At 36.4% G+C, this 20634-nt stretch overlaps 1 protein-coding gene across 1 annotated transcript in view; it reads left to right on the top strand.

Moving 5' to 3' along the window:
• The window catches only part of PDE4D (phosphodiesterase 4D), a 318702-nt gene that overhangs the window by 41109 nt on the left and 256959 nt on the right, over nucleotides 1–20634 (top strand). The gene's annotated exons all lie outside the window — the stretch shown is intronic.

The raw sequence follows: 20634 nt of genomic DNA, 5'->3' as shown, positions 1-20634 counted from the left end.
ATGTCTTCCTAGTCATTTACTGCCTATGCCTGGTAAGCCAAGGTCTTAAATTTGTTTATGAATATTTAAAAACCAAAACAGATTAAGTTAAACATAAATTGACTCTGTGTGCCTGAAGGGGCTGTGGCCTTTTTTGTTAAACTAATACGCTAGCAATTTGGGTGTCATGTTGTGCTGCAAAGATGTAAAGTAGGAAGAACCTTAAAAATGTCTCCTTAATAAAAAGGCTGGTGGGAAGCCTGCTGGTTCCCTGCCTCCTTGCTACTTTCTACATGTAGCAACACATTCACTGATTTTGAGAGAGTTGAAAAAAATCGTTAACTGGCCTCCCTCCCACTGAATGACGAAGGTAGATAATAACTGCACACTGGCCTCTAGAGAATGGTATGAATGCAGCTGCTTCTAAAGGGCAAGAACATGTCTTCCCAATGCCTTCCTTGGCTGGGGGGCTTCTCCCTTCTTGCCAATGGTTGCCCACCAAGCCAGTGGGTGCTCTCAAAGTCTAGGCAAATGCAAGAAACAATTTCTTTGGCTCAGATGTTTACTGGCCTGCTAGAGGCAGCTGGTATGTGAAGAGAGAATGTCACCAGCTGCTAGGTCTCAAATTACCAGCATGGATTGCCAGCTGAGGGAATGGTGTGTGCCTGCCTGTAGCACCGAGGCCGTGACCAGCATTTCTTGAGTGACCACAGTCTCAATCCCTAGAGTAGATTTGGAAATACTCCACTGAGACAGGATAGCAGCACTTGAAGCCTGGCATCAGATTCCGAATTTGTGTCTAAGGACAGGTTTTCTCATTTCTCTACCTCTGCTCACGTGTAAAGTGGCAGGTGTTTTCATAGAGCTGGAAAGACAGGTGTCCACTGGTTATTATGGCATCTTGTTTACCTCAGTCCGGTCACCATGCCAAGTTTCACAGTCATTATCAATTAAGTTTGGTGAAGATCACTTCTTCCATCCACAACTGGAACTGACATGAACCCCATTCCAGAATTCATTATGCAGGGCTGTGTCTGAGGGTAAATTAATAGGTAGTTTTTAAAAATTAACTGGGTATAACCTTTTCCTCTTCCACATAAGTTGCAATGATTTCTTCACTGCTCTTTCTGCCCATCCGAGTACAGTTTATATACAAAAATCAGCAGCAAGATGGAAATTTACTCTGAGCTTTATGATGTTGTAACCTGCTGAAGCATATAATCCTTTATATGTTTCCTTCTTCCCCATTTCTAACCCAAAATATACCTGTGCTCACTTGCTCTAGAATGTGATCATCTCTTTCTTCCAGCTTTATTGAGGTATAATTGGAAAACCAAAAAATGAATCTATTTAAGGGTTCAAGGTAATGTCTTTATATACCCACACACTATAAAATTTAATGAAAGCATCTGATCAACATACCTGTACACAGTCAATTTAATGAACACATCCATCACCTCACCTAGTTACCTTTTTTTCCATTTATTTATTTATTGATTGATTTTTTGGTGTGAGTGGTAAGATTACTTAAGATTTACTCTCTTAGGTTTACAATACAAGCATTATCAACTAGAGTCACCATACTGAACATCAGATCTCCAGAACTCATTCGTCCTATAACTGAAAGTTTATACCCTTTGGCCAACATCTCTCCATTTTCCCCACCCTCCTCAGCTCCTGGAAACTACTCTTCTACTCACAGCTTTCATAAGTTTGACTTTTTTAAAAATAGATTCCACATGTAAGTGAGATTTTACAGTATGTTTTTCTCTCTTTGGCTTACTTAGCACGATGCTCTCCAAGTTCATCAATGTCACTGCAAATGGCAGGATTTCCTTCTTTCTCATACTGAATGATATTTCATTGTGCACATGTACCACATTTATTTTCTTTACTCATCTATCAACAAATACATAGGTTGTTTCCATATCTTGGCTATTGTGAATAGTGCTGCAGTGCACATGGGAGTACAGACATCTCTTCAAGATAATGATTTCATTTCCTTTGGGTATATACCTAGTCATGAGATTATTGGGATATACAGCAATTTTGTTTTTTGAGGAATCTCCATACTCTTTTCTATGATGGCTGCATGAATTTACATTTTTACCAAAAATGTACAAAGGTTCCCTTTTCTCCAACACTAGCCAATGCTTATTATCTCTTGTCTAGTGGTAAAAGCCATCCGTTAGTATGAGGTAGTATGGCACTGTGGCTTTAATTTGTATTCCCCTGTTGAGTGGTGATATTGGGTACCTTTTTTGAATTTGTTGGCCATTTGTATGTCTTCCTTGGAAATATCTATTCAGGTTTGCAGCCCATTTTTAATCAGACTTTTGTTGTTGTTATTTTGCTATTGAGTATATGAGTTCCTTATATATGTTGGATATTAATCCCTTATCAGGTATGGGTTTGCAAATATTTTCTCTTGTTTACTAGGTAGCCTTTTTGTTTTGTTGATTATTTCCTTTGCTGTGCAGAGCGTGTTACTTTGATGTAATGCTACTTGTTTATTTTATTTTTGCTTTTGTTGCCTGTGCGTTGAATGCCATATCCGAAAAATCATTACCAGGACCAATATCAAGGAGCGTTTTCCTATCATCAACACCTTAAGCTAGGTCTATAACATTAAAAATAATACATTAAATGTTCAAAGAAGAAGTTTTAGTGATCATAAAACATCTTTTCAAAATTTCATAAACTTTATAGTTATACAAATTTCAAGTCTAAATTCATATCCCCGATATACCTTTATGATTGCAAAGTCCCATAGCTCTCAAGCTACAAGCATTCATAATATGAAGGTTTGTGCATCTTTTGACCAAATATTTAAGTCATTGTGAAAGGTCTGAAAACATTTTACCTTTATTCATTCTCTAATTTAGTCTCTTTCTTAGTTTCTCTCCCCCCAACCCCTGCTCTTGTTCTCTGTCTCATTCAAACCTCCTCTAAACTCCTTCCTAATCCTACTCAGCAGAATGGGGATCAAAATCACACCAAAATTCTAGGTCCCCTCCCTCTTCCTCACCTTTTCACACTGGGCTTTTTCCTTCCTAGGGATTTGGGAAGAAAACAAGTCAGAAAGGTCATTTACTGGTCTCAGACATTTGAAAAACAATCTGTTCTTGTCCTCTCCTCGGGTTAAAATACTTGCTTGCAATAATTGGAGATTCGGGAATCATTCTGTCAAATCTGGCTTTTAAATAGTGTTAACTAATGACCAACCTAATATGAATCCATGGTAGCTCCAGGTTTGTTTGTTTTTTAACGTAAGACAGTCAAACTTTGGAAAGGCATATGGATAGGACTAAGACATTAACTCTGAATTTAGATTTATTGTTGATTGATCAACAGTACCTTTAGTGTACTCAGATTATTAAGGGATATTTGTCAAACAAGTACACACATGTAGAAATGTATGTGTTTGCATGTGTTGGTTTGCACTGTCAGGAAATACACTGATTCAGAGCAATACCAATTTTGGCCCAGGTGAATAAATTAACATTTCTACTTCTTCTAGAAATAACATATTTGCTTGCCAACATATGATCTATCCATATGACCCTTAAGACATGCAAATAATAAGGTGTATCTTTGTTTCATGTGGTAAACACTGTGAATCTGTAATATACGTATAATTTTTAATGTTTCTCACTGACCTACCCATGGCATCCTATTTCATGTGTGTTTACCAGAGATTAAAAAGGCTAAATGACAAAGAAGAGGGATACAGAGAAAGAAAAGAGGGACTTGAGAAAACTTGCCAGTTTATTAAAGTAAAATGGTAACATTGTGGTGTTTGGCAAAGAACAAACAAGCATAAGCATCTTGCTTGAATCAGCTTTTATCGATAGTTTCCAAGTCCCAATGAAAAGTCATCTTTGGTATTACAAAATAGGAGAAGAGGCATATATAGGTCTAGATTCCACCAGAAGTAAACCCTGAGACAACAAGTACAAGCAGTTTACTTAGGAAGTTCATGAAACATGAGTAAAGAAGTAGGAAAATGAGACAGGGAGTGGAAGGATACAAATCGTCCATCATCAAGCCAGTTGTGTCAGTGGGCAAGTGGAGCTGAATCCCACTCAGCAAGACATTATGTGTGGAACACTCCCCGGAGTTATCCCATCCATGGGATGAGGAAGCTTCAACACTTACCCACCAATTCCCCCATCTATCGCTGGTATCTGGGGCTTATTAACAATCCATCACTTTTTATTTCTCTTTGGACCAAGCATGTAACTATGACCAGAAATAGCCTGTAGGTAGAGACTTGCAGGTTAAAAACAAAGCAAACACACACACACACACACACACACACACACACACACACACACACACACACACCCCAAAATAAAGCACCTCATGGACACCAATACCAGGCCCCTCACCCTCATGATGGTCAGAGACACTGAGTTAATTTCATCCTCATGTGTATACAAGTATTTTGAATCAAGCCTTAATTTTGTCCTATGTGTTGAAAATTTAAACAAAACTATTATTGTTTTTGAATATGTAACATCAAAGATGATCTTAATAAGTATAAAGCAAGTTCACTGAATTTATCACAAAATCAAATGTACAGTCATATGTTTACTTACAGTTCTTGGGAGACTACCATTTGCATTAAGGACTTCTATAGGGTAAGTTTTAAAGATATTTTTCTACAAGCTCTTCAATTAAAATGAGATTTAAAAATACATCATATTATAAACTTGCAAAACAAAGTGATCATCATCTGAAATCTGAAGAAAATGATTCTTAAATGTCACTCTCAATTACCGCTTAGAGCTATGTGCTAAAACAATGGTTTCCCTACCAGCTGAAATGTGATTTCACATAAAAGACGAAATAACCGTTGTTGTTAACTGAGCTTTCTCTTGATTTAGGAAGAAAAAAGCATAGTTCTATCTATGATTAATTCAAGGATTTTAAGAAATTTTCTTAAATCATTTCAGCAACAAGGCAAACAGGGACCTGGAATCCCAAGGAGAGACGGAACTATGAAAGTCCCACCTACTCTTCAGGACCTGGTTGTCCATTCACGTTTCTGCTGCGAAGTCTTCTACCCAAAGCTTCAGTATCTCTCCTCACATAAATTCCTCTCCCAGCAACCACAAGGGAGCCCATTCCAATTTTGTTAAAAGTGTTTTATTCATATACTCCCAATCTCTTCACCAAGATTTACTGGTGGAATAACACTTTACATTGCTGCAAACATCTCTTAGGCCTTGCCTGTCCCTTTGGTCCATGCCCTTCTTCGCAAGGCCTCTTATCTACCAGCTTTCATGCTCTGTATCTGGCATCCTCTTTCCTTGAATCTTCCCTGACTACCCGTCCCACAAAGATTTTTTTCCTCTACTTTCTTATTGTAAAATTTATTTATTCATCCATTTGCCTAATATTTATTGAGTGCTTCCTATAGGACAGGTACTGTTCTAGTTACGGAACATACAGGAAGATATAAGACATGCAATTCCTGTGCTCATTGAAATTCTGTTCTAGTAAGTGAGATCTACAGTGAAGAACAATAAAATTTCATGTATGATATGACTTGTGAAGTGAATTAAACACAATGTGGTGGTTTTTATAGGCACATGTTTCTTACTATCTATTCCCTCTTCTTATTGTAAACTCCCTGAAGTGAGTTTTATGGACCCATTTTCATTCATAAGAATGTGATACTACTCCAAACAGATGGTATTTAATCATTTGGGATTTATAAATTGTATTGGTTGATAATTACAGTTAATATTGCTTGGAAGGACACATGTACACTTGTGGAAATGTCAAAGTGTTGGTAGGTTCCCTTGTACACTGTTAACGCTAAAGCTGTCATTGAAATATTTGAACTAGTTTTATTTTTAACCTTCTACCCTTAACTTTCTTTGAAATCAGGACAGATTTTGCTATCCCTTAATCTCCCTCTAATCTCTGTTGACCCCTTCACTCCAAAACCATCAGACCCCAATCTCTCCTTTAGAAAAACCTGAAAGGGAAGTCACCTACTTACATTTAAATGTACTCCCAACTCTGTTTATTTTTGTGATAGATTTAAGGAAGTGTGAGGTCCCAGTTAATGTATGCACTGTACAATGCATATACAGTGCCTAAAATGCACTGTACAATGCATATACAGTGCCTAAAATTAATACATGATGACTCAAATTAAGGTGAAAAAGGTTCTCTTTATCAGCACAAAATTTTTTCCTTTAATTGTCATATGGCAGCTGACCCTGTCTAGCCTAGTGAATTTAACCTTGCTTTCAAATCCATGTGTGTGTGTGTGTGTGTGTGTGTGTGTGTGTGTGTGTTACTGATTTCTAATTGTACCACCTCCTGAATTAATATTTGGCAACATCAACATTCGTTGTATAAAAAGAGAGCATGGTTCAAAGGAATCAGGCATGACCCCTTCAAATATCAACTTACAGCTACATAACAAGGAATAAATACAGCTACCTTAAAGAGTTGTTTTGTATATTGGAAGAGAAAATATAAAGAACCAAATGGGGGAAAAAAAGACAAGTAGATAGTAGGTGTTAAGTAAATGCTAGGTTCCTTCCACCTTCTGTTGTTTAAATAACCAAATTAGTCATTCAATTAGTCACTCAGACTTTGGTTAATGATTAGCAAAAGAGTAACAATGAAGATTTTTTTCTAAAAACAGCAAGTCCAGTAGGACTGGTTGGTTTTATGCATGGGTGGAATAGGCACTTGCCATTTCATTACAAATTATTCTCCAAAAATTTCCTTGTTAAAGGCCTGGAATGTTTACCATTTGAACTTAATCCCAGTGGGTTGTTATTGTTATTTACTATACTTACTATTAAAATATAAATACCTCAAATTAGTCTACTGGTGTATTAGCCACTCTGCATAAAGGAGTTTCTTTGAGATTAATAAAACAGTAAATAAGCCGTAAACAGGGGTTTAAAAAAAATCTGGTAACACAACCACCCCCCATTTCGAACGCTTTTTCTTTGGTTTCACAGTGTTGACCGAACAATTTATTTTTTTTTTAATTTTGAATTAACATCAACATTTAAAATGAGATCTCTCATATAACTTTATTTATTTTTATAGTACAGATTAATTTTATTAATGCTTCTCTTTATTGGCTATTTTATTCATTCTATTTTTAAGAGTAGAAAAACATTTTGGTTTTTATTTCATATTACAGTTTTGCAAGATGTTACTATGGGGGAGAAGGTGATAAGGGGAGGCAGTGCCACTGAACCCTACAGGACACCTACTACATTAGGCCACGCTACCAAGGCAGGGAGTCATAGCAGCTCTAACTAATACACAGAAACAAACACAAGGAGGCTGCTAAAACGAGGAGACAAAGAAACACGGCCTAAATGAAAGAACAAAACAAACCTCCAGGAAAAGAGCTAAATAAAATGGAGATAAGCAATCTATCAGATGAAGAGTTCAAAACACTACATTATAAGGATGCTCAAGGACCTCAACAGCATAAAAAGATTCAACAGAAACAAAGGTTACACTAATTAAAATAAAGAACAATTTACAGGGAAACAACAATAGAGTGGATGAAGCCAAGAATCAAACAATGATTTGGAACATAAGGAAGCAAAAAAACAACCAATCAGAACAGGAAGAAAAAAGAATCCAAAAAAAATGAGGATAGTATAAGCAGCCTCTGGGATAACTTCAAGGGGTCCAACATTCTCATCATAGGGGTGCCAGAAGGAGAAGAGAAGGAGCAAGAAATCAGAAATCTATTTGAAAAAATAATGAAAGGAAACTTCCCTAATTTGGTGAAAGAAGTAGACATGCAAGTCCAGAAAGCATAGAGAATCCCAAACAAGATGCCCACTCCAGGACACATCATAATTAAAATGCCTAAGGTTAAAGATAAAGAGAGACTCTTAAAAGCAGCAAGAGAAAAGTAGTTACCTATAGGGGAGTTCCCATAAGACTGTCAGATGATTTCTTAAAAGAAACTTTGCAGGCTAGAAGGGATTCTCATATAGTTTTAAGCTTGTCTTTACAAATGAGAAATGTTGGTCATATTGGGCTCTCATTCCAGAGGGTGGAGCCACACTTCCTTAAAGAAGGGCTTTTAGCGATGCCCGATCTCCCCAATAAAAATCTTCATGCGGTTCAGTGACCCTTTCCCATGCTTTCAGTGCTACCTGAACAAAAAACAGCACAGAGGGCACAATAGTATTTTTGTACTTTTGCTCACATTTATTTTTGGAATGCCTATCATTTTCCATCAACATCTGAAGATGTCTGAATTTCTGTTAACCTTCAGTGTTAACTACATTTGAAAGTATCTAGCACACAACCACTACTACAATCTTTTTAAACTCCTTTTCCTTTTTAATGACAGTCACAAAATTCTGTTTTTCATTTTCCACCAAAGGCATCCTGTTAAATGGTTTCTAGTCCTCAGTCCTAAAGGACACATAGAAATTGTTTCCTTCTAGACGTAATAATAGCGTATTCATAAAAATACAGATGTGGTGATTTTTTATTCATTCCAGCATTCTAACAGTTGAACAGAAGAGAAATAGTGTCTTTTTAAATAATTACAGTTAACATTGATTTGAGTCCTTGACTGTGTGCTGAACACTGTTCTAGCATTTTATCAACATCACTTAATATAATTCTCCCAGCCACCCCAATTATACCCACTTGACAAATGAGCAGACTGAGGCCTAGAAAGGAAGAGCAACATGACTGGAGTACAGGGCCCGGTTGGGATTTACGCCTTGCCACCCTGACTCTGTGGTATTTCCAACCACTATCTGATACTGCTTTCTCTGCATAGCTCGGTGTGTTAGCCTCAGTGCTTCAACTTGAGCCTTTGGGATCTATTTAAAGATGGAAAATAGAGTTTCATTATCTCATCATTTGAGAAACAAAAAGGTAGGGCTATCATTTTGTGTAATTGCAAAGACACAGTTCACACTGAGGTTTGTGTACATGGTTCCCCCTGTAGTTGTGCAATAAACAGCTGGTGCAGACACATGCATCAGCCCTGCTAAAATGACCCCTCACACAAAAGCGTTTTACTCTTCATTCCTTTCAATGATTTTCAGTGAAATACACCACCCCAACAAGCAGCTTCTACTTAGGTCTCTCCTCATGCCAGAATCAAAGATCAGCATTGGTTCTACAATTAGTTATTTTACATAATCTAAAAACAAAACTCTTAGGCATTTCCTCGGGGTGAGTTGAAAATCTGTATAGATATTTCTTCTGTTCCCAATCATGTCAAGCAATAGTTGAAGACAAATATTCTTGAAAATGACCTCTAAGGAGTAGAAGACAGGTTGCTTACTGGTTTATTTCTCCAACACAGGAAAGTATGGTAGTGATTTTTTCCATGTTGTGGAGAACTTAGGGGGAAATGATGACTCATCATCCTCTGTTAGAAACTACGGTCACCCTGCAGCCTGACTGTGCCCAGTGGCATGTGATTCCCATTGAGTCAGGAGAGTCACTCAAGCATAGTTATAAAAGAGCAAGAATTCCTCAGTATTACTGAACCCATGTTATTTCCATTACAGGACCTATTAGTAACAACAACAGTGAAGAAAAAAACGTTGCATATCCCATTCTATTTCAAATACATTCCACTTATTCTTAGAGAACAAAGTTCATTTCACAGGAAAGATGTCCATATCCACTGAAGCAATCAAGCAGAATGGGGATCGGAGTGTTCAATTCAAATATACTGTTTCTCTTGGGGCTAAAATCTTCTCTTCATGTTCCCAGTTTCTCCAACTATGTGAAAGCCAACCCCAGTTCAAAGCTATATCTGGGACTGAGTATAAACAAAGGCAGCCCTCACAGGGTTTTAATACTTCTTGTTCCATATGGGAAGAATGCTGGAACCCAGAAACTATCTTAGTTCATAAGTCACTAGTCAGGTATTTTAAAGGACAATTTAACAAATGATTTTGGTGCAAGTGGACAACAGTATTATTGTTTTAGTTTGTTCATTGAAGTACCCGAACCCTGGATTCATTATCTCACAATCTCATGTGTTCAGTTATTATCAAGAAAACCTTAAGGAGACTAATATATTTCTTCCCAACTAAACTATTATGTTGTCAAGGGCAGCAACCAGATCTTGAGCTTTTTTTTTTTTTTTTTTTTTTTTTTCCATCTGTGATATCTAGCATGAGCTGGACCATGCGCGAGTCCCAGCAGTGAATGTTTGATGCCTTACTTCACCCCACTAGCAAAGTAAAGTATAACTCATAATTATCAAAATAGTACAGGAAATAGCACATTATCCGGAAATATTAAATAGATCTCCTGCATGAATCACTTTTTCCCAGAAATCCTTTTCCACCCAGGTTCCAGCACCAGGGCTCCATTTCCATGGCACATACTGTGGTCGTACATGTCCAGAGTCCATGAGCTTTTTATGGGCCTATGAAAATATTTGAGAATTGAAAAATAAAGTCATTGATTCCAAAATACAAAAAGAAAACTATAAAATTGTGATTAAAATTTAATCAAATGTTAAAAGTGTAACATTATGTCAATTTTAGTCATTGTCCAATAAATACTCATAAAAATTTTATTAAATTTGAAGAAAAACTTGTGGGCTGAATATTTTTTACTTCACAAAGATTCTCAAGCATACTGGATGATTTCAGAGAAATCAGGACCAGTCATTAGTTAAATGAGCTCAATAGTAGCCAAATAATTTCAAAAGCAAAATTATAAAGATCTTTTCTAGATTTTTATAGCAAAAACATTGTATAATGTGAGAAGTGGGTCCATTTTAATATGTTGGATATGATGTGTAGTGGGGCCTATAAAGGGGTCAAACAGCCTTGTCTAAGCTATTACCCATTTGCAATAACTTATTTTTTTTATTTTATTGGTATTTTAAATCACTGTACTTTAATTATAACTTAGAATTACTGTAATGTAACTCTTAAGAAAAAGATTAACCATATGCAGAGAAGTCTTTGAGTCAACCAAAGAATAAAGTAGGTCCTGGGAGAAGCTGACTCAAGGAAGAACTGTCAGCTGAATGAAGCCTTAAATTCTATGGACTTCGTGGGGGAGAACTTTTTCATAGTCTCAACCATCTTCCCTGAAAGTGGAGAGAATTTTGGCATTATCTCTTGTAGCTCATTTGCCTTCAACTTTCTATGAGGCAACTTCTACCAATTATCATCCTCAAGAGTCAACTTTTTTGCAAAAATATCTGACAAACCATTCTCTTTAAGAACACAGGGAACACACTAGAGTAGTTCTGAAAAGCACAGTTAAGTGTTGTTCACACTTCTTTTTTTTTTTTAAAGTTCACTGCATGTCCGGAATGAACAGGCTGTCTTTCTCTCCAGAAGAGCATAGATTGATATTCAAGGTCAGGTTAAATAGTATCTAAGTCTGCTTTCCTGTCCCTTATACAGGAGCTATCTGTTCCAAAAACAAAATTTAACTGTAACTATAATATAACTATAGAAATTGTTCTTGAGTAAGGAAGGAAAATTAGTCTTCTTTTTGAGAAAAGAAATAACATAGTAAAACTAAAATGTGTGTTCTTTTTCAAAAGTTACTGTTGTATACCTGTAGTCTGGTATCTAAATGCTTGAAATATTTTTAAACTTTAATTTCTGAAATGAAACTAGTGATTAATTCCTAGTGATTTCAATGTCGTGTCCATTAAAAAACAAATGAACAAACAAAAACCTGTGACCAGAGGTGAACAATTTATTTGTTCTATCATCTTTGTCTAAGAATTGCTTAACAAGAATTTTTCTAAATCATTTTCCTGTTGAGATGCTATTTGTAATGCTATTTGTGTTTCTTAAGGTCCTAGTGTTCCTCAGAAGACAGCTGGCTCTTTTAACAGGCAAATTTAATTCCCAGTTTAAGACCTCCAGCATGCTACTTAACCTCCTCTAGACCTGAGTTTCCTCAACTCTTAGGTGGAGGAAATTATAGAACCTCACTCATGAATTTGTTTTCGATATTAAATGAGATGGCACATGCAGAGCACTTTACCCAGTGGCTGCCACATGGTGAGCACTCACTGAATGGAAACTCATCCTGTCACTTTCAGATTCCTTCCTCTGCAACCAGGTGGCCTGGTTTCTGGTCTAGTTCTTCCTTCAGTTCCCTCGGCTGATAAGTGGGTATATAAAGTCTTCATGTGGTTGATACATAAGTAATGTGCTAATATACGTAAAACACTTACAATGGCTCCAAACAGGTTCTTAGGGAATTGGCCAGAGTGTAGCCTTCCCATCCGAAAACACAGCCATCTTGTTCATAGGCAGATGGGTGACTGACTGGCAGATGTTATAAGGTGCCACAAGCACCCTCTTGTTGTCCTGCCAAAATGTGGGGAAACTCTTTCTGGAAAAGTCATTCTTTTGAATTGAGCTTCCAAAAAGTCCCTATTAGAATTTAAATATTCTATCTAGGTTGAATAGCACATTACATGATAACTTCTCCAGACTAAGTCTATTTCTCCTAAATACTTGTGAAAGAATCTTTCCCTCCTTAACAGTTATACTGGGGCCAGCTCAATGCCTGTCTAAGACTTCTTCCAGTGTATTTCTTACCCAGTTTCTTTTTCTTTGGAAGAAAATTTTTATCATAAGGATATAGGAACTCTGTTTTGGTAAAAGAAATGTCAAATAGCTTTCAGAGATAGAAGCTATAAAAGCAAAGACAGGCAAGCCTCAACTTCTGAAATCTAACTTCAGCCATGAGGCAAATACCACAAAAGGGCCCAGGGGAAGAAATATTATAAAAGCCTTATCTGTCACTGTTGACCAAAGAAAACATTTATTTTGTTGTTAAGCAAGCACTCTATGAGACAGATATTGTGCTAGGTCCTATGAATACAAAGATGAATAAACTTCACCCCCTGTTTTCTAAGCACTCACAACACTGTGGGGCCAGGATCCCTTTCCCTTAGCCAGATGAGGAGAGGATCACATTGTGGTGTTCATAAGCACTTTGGGAGGAATTAGCACAGAATCTAGAAGTTGGCTGGCCCTGAAAAGCAGCTGGAGTTTACCTCTGACTTCATTCCTGAGAAGAAAAAATAGAAAAGAAGTAAAGGGAAGAAGGATAATGCTTCCTGTACCACTTGTGCAAAGATCCAAAAGTGATAGCTTGAGATTGCAGATGAGGCAACATCTTTTCTCGTTTAACCCCAGAATGGCCCTGGAAGGAAGATAGTTGCATATATTGTCTCATTTTATAGAAGAAGATGTTGGATCTTAGATTAAGTTGTTTTCAAAGGTCACAGTCAAAATCAGTGGCTAAACAGTGGCTATGGAACACCGATGCCCCTATAATTTCCACTGTGTGCTGCCCAACACTATAAATACATTACACACAAGTAAAACATAATAATTATAACAATAATCAAAATTAGCCCAAGATGTTCACAGATTGGAATGAAGCCAAGAAGACTAAACTTCTAAGTTTGTCTTTGAGTTAGTTAGCTGACTGTGTTAGATCTTGAAGTGTGAGTAGGACGTTTACTCTCAGAGAAGGGAGTTAGAACTCACCAGGCAAGAGAAACAGCACATTTTGGGCAAGGCACATAGGATTATGTGGCTGCCATTATAGGGTATGAAACATTAGTCATCAAGGGCAAGGCTGAATGATAGGTTACATATTGTCACGAGCAAGAGAGCACCTCCAGAAAGTCACTCACACACATTTGTGTTTTTCCACAATGCCAGGTTTATTAGGGGAGACCTCCTCAATCAGCCAATGGAGTCACAGGCAGGTTACACAGAGAGGTGGGGAGCTGACATAATAGAAGCAAGCAGAGCCAGTGTCCAGCACAGAGTCCAGTCACTGGCAGTGTCCGTAGATGGAGAGGTAGACATCGGTCACAAGCTAGACAACGACAGTGGCAGCACACATCTGGTAGAGTGGAAATCCAGCAGGGCTCCAAGGGTGTCCCATGGTACAGCCCAGCTCGTGCGTTGAATGGTCGGAGCTCTGAATTCTTATAACCCGCAATGGGCAGAGGTCCCACTCATGTTAGTGTTCATGTGCAGTCCTTGTCCAAGTGTCCAGATTGTGGTTTGGGATAGTCCGGGCCCCTCCCAAGGGTGTTGCCATTACACCCCATTACCTCAGTCTTGACATAGCACTTGACATAAATGTCACAGCTGACTCTGACTCCATATCAGAATGTGAAAAATATTCAAAAAGTCTTCTCTGCCTTTGCTCCATACACATCCAAATGGTAGAAGTTTTTATTTAACACACAAAAAATGGCTATAATTGATTCTGTAAGGAATAGGAAGCTATTGGAGGTTTTTAAACAGGAAATTTAACATTTAATTTAACATTAATGATTTAATATATGTGTCTTTGAATGATAACTAAGGACAATAGAAAGAATAAACCTTAGATGTGTAAGACAGGAGACAGGAAAACTATTTACAATCTATTGTGTAAAGGGAGCCAGGGGATCATGGTCTAAACTAAGATTAAACACAAAACAGTTATTTTTAATCAAAGCATTGTAGTAACATACTTTGAAGTTTTAACCTGCCTTTCTCTATATTCATTAACTTCTCTTCTAAAACTTGTCTTTTTAGTCTTTATTGAATTTAAAACTTATTTTAATTTTTATATATTTTTAATCTTTATCGTATTTTTTCCATTCCATTTAGTCCCCTTTTCCCTCCCTCCCCCAGCAATCACCACACGGTTGCCCATGTCCACGAGTCCTTTTTCTTTTCTGTTTAATCCCTCAGGCCCCAACCCTCCCCCATCACCACCATTAGCTGTCATCCTTCTCCCTGTCTATAAATCTGTCCCCATTTTCCTTGTCAGTTCAGTTTGTTCATTAGATTCCACATGTGAGTGAAATCATAGGGTATTTGTCTTTCTCTGACTGGTTTATTTCACAAAGCTTATTTTTAATAGGAGATATTATTTATTGAGCCCTCATTATATGCCAAATCCTTTGCCAAGGTTTTATACATTTCATTTAATCCTCACAAAACTCTATCATATCTTCATTTTATAGCTGAAGAAACTGAGGCTTAGAGAAGTTTAAGTAACCTGATCAAAAACTAGTCATTAGTGGAGTTTGGATTTTCACCCAGACAGTGTGATTCCAAAAGCTACTTTTTAAAGTGATCCTGTATACCTTCCTTAATAGGATTGTCTCAAATAGTAGACCTTTTGCATTAAATGAAACTTCTTTATAGTGAGTGGTTAAAGGGAAATTGCTTGAGTTGCTTGGTTTATTTTATTACTTTTAACATAGGTGGGGAAGTATTATTAAACAAATGTAAATTAAGTAGACCCAATGAATGTTTGCTTTTTAATAAATCAACTTTGTTCATTGTCTATTGCATCAGGTATTAATTTATCATTAAAGCACATTCTGATAGCATTTATTTCCAATAATTTTCCAAATCCTATTTTAATGAAAACCTCAATTCATCTCACAATATTAGAAACAGGGCTTTATTTGGCAATGTGATTTTTCTAGTTGTTTTATTATCTCTTTCAAAAATCCTTTTATTACATAAATATATAATTATTATAAAAAAAAGGTAATACGAGAACACTTCTGAAATTTTAAATTAGATAGTTTATTTGATCTCTACCATGTTTTCATTGAAATTCAATATTTTGAACTAGTGCAAATTTCTGAAAGTCAATTACAAAATACATTTCTTGTCAACATTACTGATCCTATGCAGAAATGTTTATTCTAGTTTTAAAAACCTACTTTTCTGAACCTTTCAATAGACAATGTACTTTGTTGACATATGTTGAAATCTATACATGGTCAGAGGTCTCACATATTGTTAATTTTCAAAATGATCATTTGTTAGCCAGTATTACCTAAGGAGGCAATGAAAATTCCATCTGTTGTATAGGTAAAAACCAGCCACTATTTCCCATGTTATGAGTATAGCTAAAGGCCTTACTACACTTTCTACATAGCAGACTCATGATATGGTCATATATGAGGGGGAAGACCCAAAGGAATGAAATTATATTCTGGAGGGCAAGCCCCTTGTAGTACAGGTTTCCCCCTGCCAGGTGAGTGTTCTGGGAAGCCATCTGTATCACTGTACCAGCTGACGCTGTGAGAGATTGCAGTCGGCTTCAGTGAATTTTTTATTGAAGACTCTTTCAACATTCTTGCCCATTTCATGATGGGTGATTTACGAGCGCACCTGCCCACACCGCACTGAGTATTCAGCAGCTTTTGACCAAAAACAGCATGGCGCCCATGCCCCACCCTCTCTTATTCACCTGATCTTCCCCAGCAACTTTTTTGTGTTTCCCTGGATGAAAAATTCCTCAAAGGGAAACATTTTGCTGATGTGGAAGAGATGAAAAAAAAAAAAAAACAAAAACCAGAGAAGTGCTAAAAGGTATCATAATAGACGAGTTCAAAAACTGTTTTGAGCAGTGGAAAAAATGTCTCAATAGGTGTATTGCATCAAATGAAGATTACTTTGAAGGCAACTGAAGTTTAAACATGTGAGAATAAATACACAATGTTTTATAAATAAATTCTGGATTGTTTGGGGTCCCGCCTCATATACTCTCCTCATAACGTTTATGGGCCTAAAAATAAGAAACAAGGACAGTGAAGTCAGATTGTCTAATCCTTATATCTGGAAAATCTATTATTTTCTGGCTATTTAATATATGCATTATTACACCTCTAAATCACACATACCATTTTTAATGGCTATTCATTCATTGCCGCTGCCCAACTGAAGAGGGTGGATGGCTGAGAAAGAATTCCCAAGAACACAGTAGCAATTTTTACTCTCCTTCTCTTTCCTCTCCCCTCCCCCTCCTTCCCCTCCTCTTTCTCACAGACACACATCACACACATCAGATATATACTTTTCCTGTCACCAGTGATGTGACTTTGAACAAATTACCAGCTTTCTTTATTCATAGAACTAGTATTAGCACACCTAACTTGCAGGGTTGTTGTGATGAACAATAAAAAAGAATATATAATGTAATTAGGTGATTATTAAATAATCATGATTATTGTTATTTTTATTTGTGAAAGCTTTATTGTTTTTAATTGACTTTCAATATGGATTCAATCTAATTAATGTAGAATGACTTAGTTTTTCCACTTCTTTTGTTGTGTTTTTTAAGAAGTTTGCCCATATTGCTTAAATTTCCAAATTTATTGGTATAAAGTTGATCATAATATATTTTCATTATTTTTAAATGTCTATAGGAACTGACAATTTATGTTTTTCAAATTAATTCCTGACTAGTATTGCTTAGTATTTGTCAATTTATTATTCTTTACAAGGAACCAGCTTTTGGCTTTGATTATTTTTATTTTTATGTTTTCTGTTACATTGTTTTATACTCTCTTCATTTTTATTTTATTACACCGTTAAAGTATAATTGGATATTCTCTTCCTAGCTTTTTGATATTCTAACATGTAAGATATTGTCAGTCTTTCTCCTTTCTTTTCCCCCCGAGCTTTATTGAAGTATGATTGGCAAATAAAATTGTATTTATTTAAAGTGCACATGTGATGATTTGATATACCCATACTTTGTGAAACGATTGCCACAATCAGGTTAATTAATGGATCCATCACCTTACAGTTACCATTTGTTTGTGTATGGCGAGAACGCTTTATGACCTACTCTTTTAGCATATTGTGGGTACTGTAGACAATACAGTATTAACTAGGGTCACAATTCCATAAATTTGATCCACAGAACTTATTTTTATAAATAATTTTTATTTTTCAATTACAATTGATAGATATTATATTAATTTCAGGTGTACAATGGAGTGATTAGACATTTTTATAACTTATGACATGATCTCAGAACTTATTGTTCTTACTACTGAAGGTTTGTACACTTTGACCAGCATCTCTCCATTTCCAATACCCTCCAGTCCTGAGTACCACCATTCTACACTGTTTTTATGAGTTTGACATTTTTTCTATTTTATTTTATTTCATTTCATTTCGTTTCATTTTAAATTCTACATGTAAGTGAGACAATATAGTATTGTCTTTCTCTGTCTGGCTTATTTCACTTAGCATAGCATCCTCCAGGTTCATCTATCAATATGTTGTCACAAATACCACATTTCCTTCCTTTCCATGACTGAATAATACTCCACTGTATTTTTACACCACATCATCTTTTACCTGTGGAAGTACATGTAGGCTGTTTCCACATCTTGGCTACTGTGAATAGTGCGGCAATGAACATGAGAGCACAGATATCTCTTTGAGATAGTGACTTTGTTTCCTTTGGCCATATACCCTGAAGTAGAATTGCTGGATCCTGTGGCAGTTTGATTTTTAATTTTTTAAGGAAACTCTATAATGTTTTCATAGTGGCTATACCAATTTACCTTCCCACCACTAGTCCTCAAGTGTTCCCTTTTCTCCATATCTGCACCAGTTTTATCTTGTCTTTTTGACAAATACCATCAATACAAGTGTGAGGTTATATCTCCTCTTAGTTTTGATTTGCATCTCTCTTATAATTAATGATGTTAAGCATCTTTTCATGTACCTGTTAGCCACTTGTATGTCTTCTTTGGGAAAAATGTCTACTAGGGTCCTTTGCTCATTTTTTAATTGTACAATTTGGGTTATGTTTTTTTGTTTTTGCTATTGAGTTGTATGAGTTGGGTATTAACATCTTATCAAATATGTGATTTGAAAATATCTTCTCACATTTATAGGTTGTCTTTTCATTTTCTTGATATTGTAATTTATAATAAATATATACAGTCCTGTACTGCTTAATGAAAGGGATATGTTCTGAGAAATGCATTGCTAGGTGATTTGTCATTGTGCTAACATCATAGAGCGCACTTACACAAACCTAGGTGGTATAACCTACTACACACTTAGGACATATGGTATAGCCTTCTGCTTCGAGGCTACAGGCCTGTACAGTATGTCACTATATAAAACAGCATGAAATTATAACAAGCATAAGGGAAAATTATGCAATCAAAAGACTCGATAAACAGGGCCTACGTAAGGTTGCTGCCAGCCTATCATAGCATATTGTTTTACAGCAAACTTTTTTTAATAAGTAAAAAAGTACACTCTAAAATAAATTTAAAAATATAGTATAATCAACATCATTATCAAGTACATACTCTACATAATTATATGTGCTATGCTTTTATACAACCGGCAGGTTTGTTTATACCAGCACCAACACAGACACATGAGTAATGAATTGCCTCAGGACCTCACTGACAGAAATTTTTTAGCTCCATTATAATCTTATGACATCACAGTCATATATATGGTCTGTCATTGAACTAAAGGTTATAATGTGGCACACAAATGTATTCATTCTATTATCAGATGACCAAAATATGTTTCTTATAATCATCTGGTCTTTGTTCACTGGTTCCTGGCTCACAACTCCTCAAACCCTTGGAATTTCCTGTGATAAGAGTCATAAAGGTGTCTTTTGTTATATTAATATGATGACTTTCAGAAAGCCCTTAGGTAACCTAAAGGTAGGGAGCTGGTTACCTGAGGAACCACACCTGTGATTAGAGGGTTGGAACTTTCAGCCCCCAAACCCCACAGGACCTCTGGGGAGGGAAGGCAGGCTAGAGGTCAAATCAATCCTCGGTGGCCAATGATTTAATCAGACATATCTGTAATGAAGCCTCCATAAAAAACCCAAAAGGATGGCGTTCAGAGAGCTTTATGGTTGGTGAACATGAGGAAAGAGGGGAAAAGTGACATGCAAGGAGAGAGCTGAAAACACCATGCCCTTTCCCCACATCTTGCCCTATGCAGCTTTTCCATCTGGTTGTTACTGAAGTATATCCTTTCATAATAAACATGGCCTAGTGATTTAGGCTTTCCTAAATTCTGTGAGCCAGCCAGAAATTAATCAAGTCCAAGGAGGGTCAGAAGCACAGGTAACAACCTGGACTTGCAACTAGTATTGAAGAGTGCAGGGGAGGAGCAACCTTTTGGGACTGAGAGCTTAACCTATGGAATTTAACACTATGTCTGGGGTAGATAGTATCAGAATCGGGTTGAATTCTCAAACACCCTGCTGGTGTCCAAGAATTGCTTTTTCGTTTGGGGATGCGCCCTGTCCCTCATTTCCTACATTGGATTGGTGTAGTACCCAAAATAATTTTGTTGATGGTTTCCTTTGTTGTGGAGAAGCTTTTTAGTTTCATACAAATACTCAATGCAATACCTAAATATTAAAATTACAGTATGGTACTGACATAGAAGCTGACAGACCCATAGATCAATGGAATAGAATAGAGAGCCCAGAAATAAACCCATGCATATATGATCAGCAGATCTTCAACAAGGACACCAAGAACAAACAATGGGGAAAGGATAGTCTCTTCAATAAATATTGTTGGGAAAACTGAACATCCACATGCAAAACAATGAAACTGGACCCCTATTTTATACTGCTCATAGAAATTAACTTGAAATGGATTAAAGGCATTATAAATGGATATAAGCCTTGAAACTGTAAAACTCTTAGAAAAAAATAGGACAAAGCTCCTTGACCTTGGTTTAGCAATTATTTTTTTTGGATATAATACCAAAAGAATTGTAACAAAAGCAAAATTAAGCTGAGGGACCACATCAAAATTGTGATGATTATTATTGTAACCTGACATTT

This window comes from Furipterus horrens, unplaced genomic scaffold (assembly GCF_987537825.1).
Source record: "Furipterus horrens unplaced genomic scaffold, mFurHor1.1.pri manual_scaffold_5, whole genome shotgun sequence".
Lineage (NCBI taxonomy): Eukaryota > Metazoa > Chordata > Mammalia > Chiroptera > Furipteridae > Furipterus > Furipterus horrens.
Note: the sequence above shows the minus strand (reverse complement) of the source record. Positions and strands in the feature narration are given on the sequence as shown.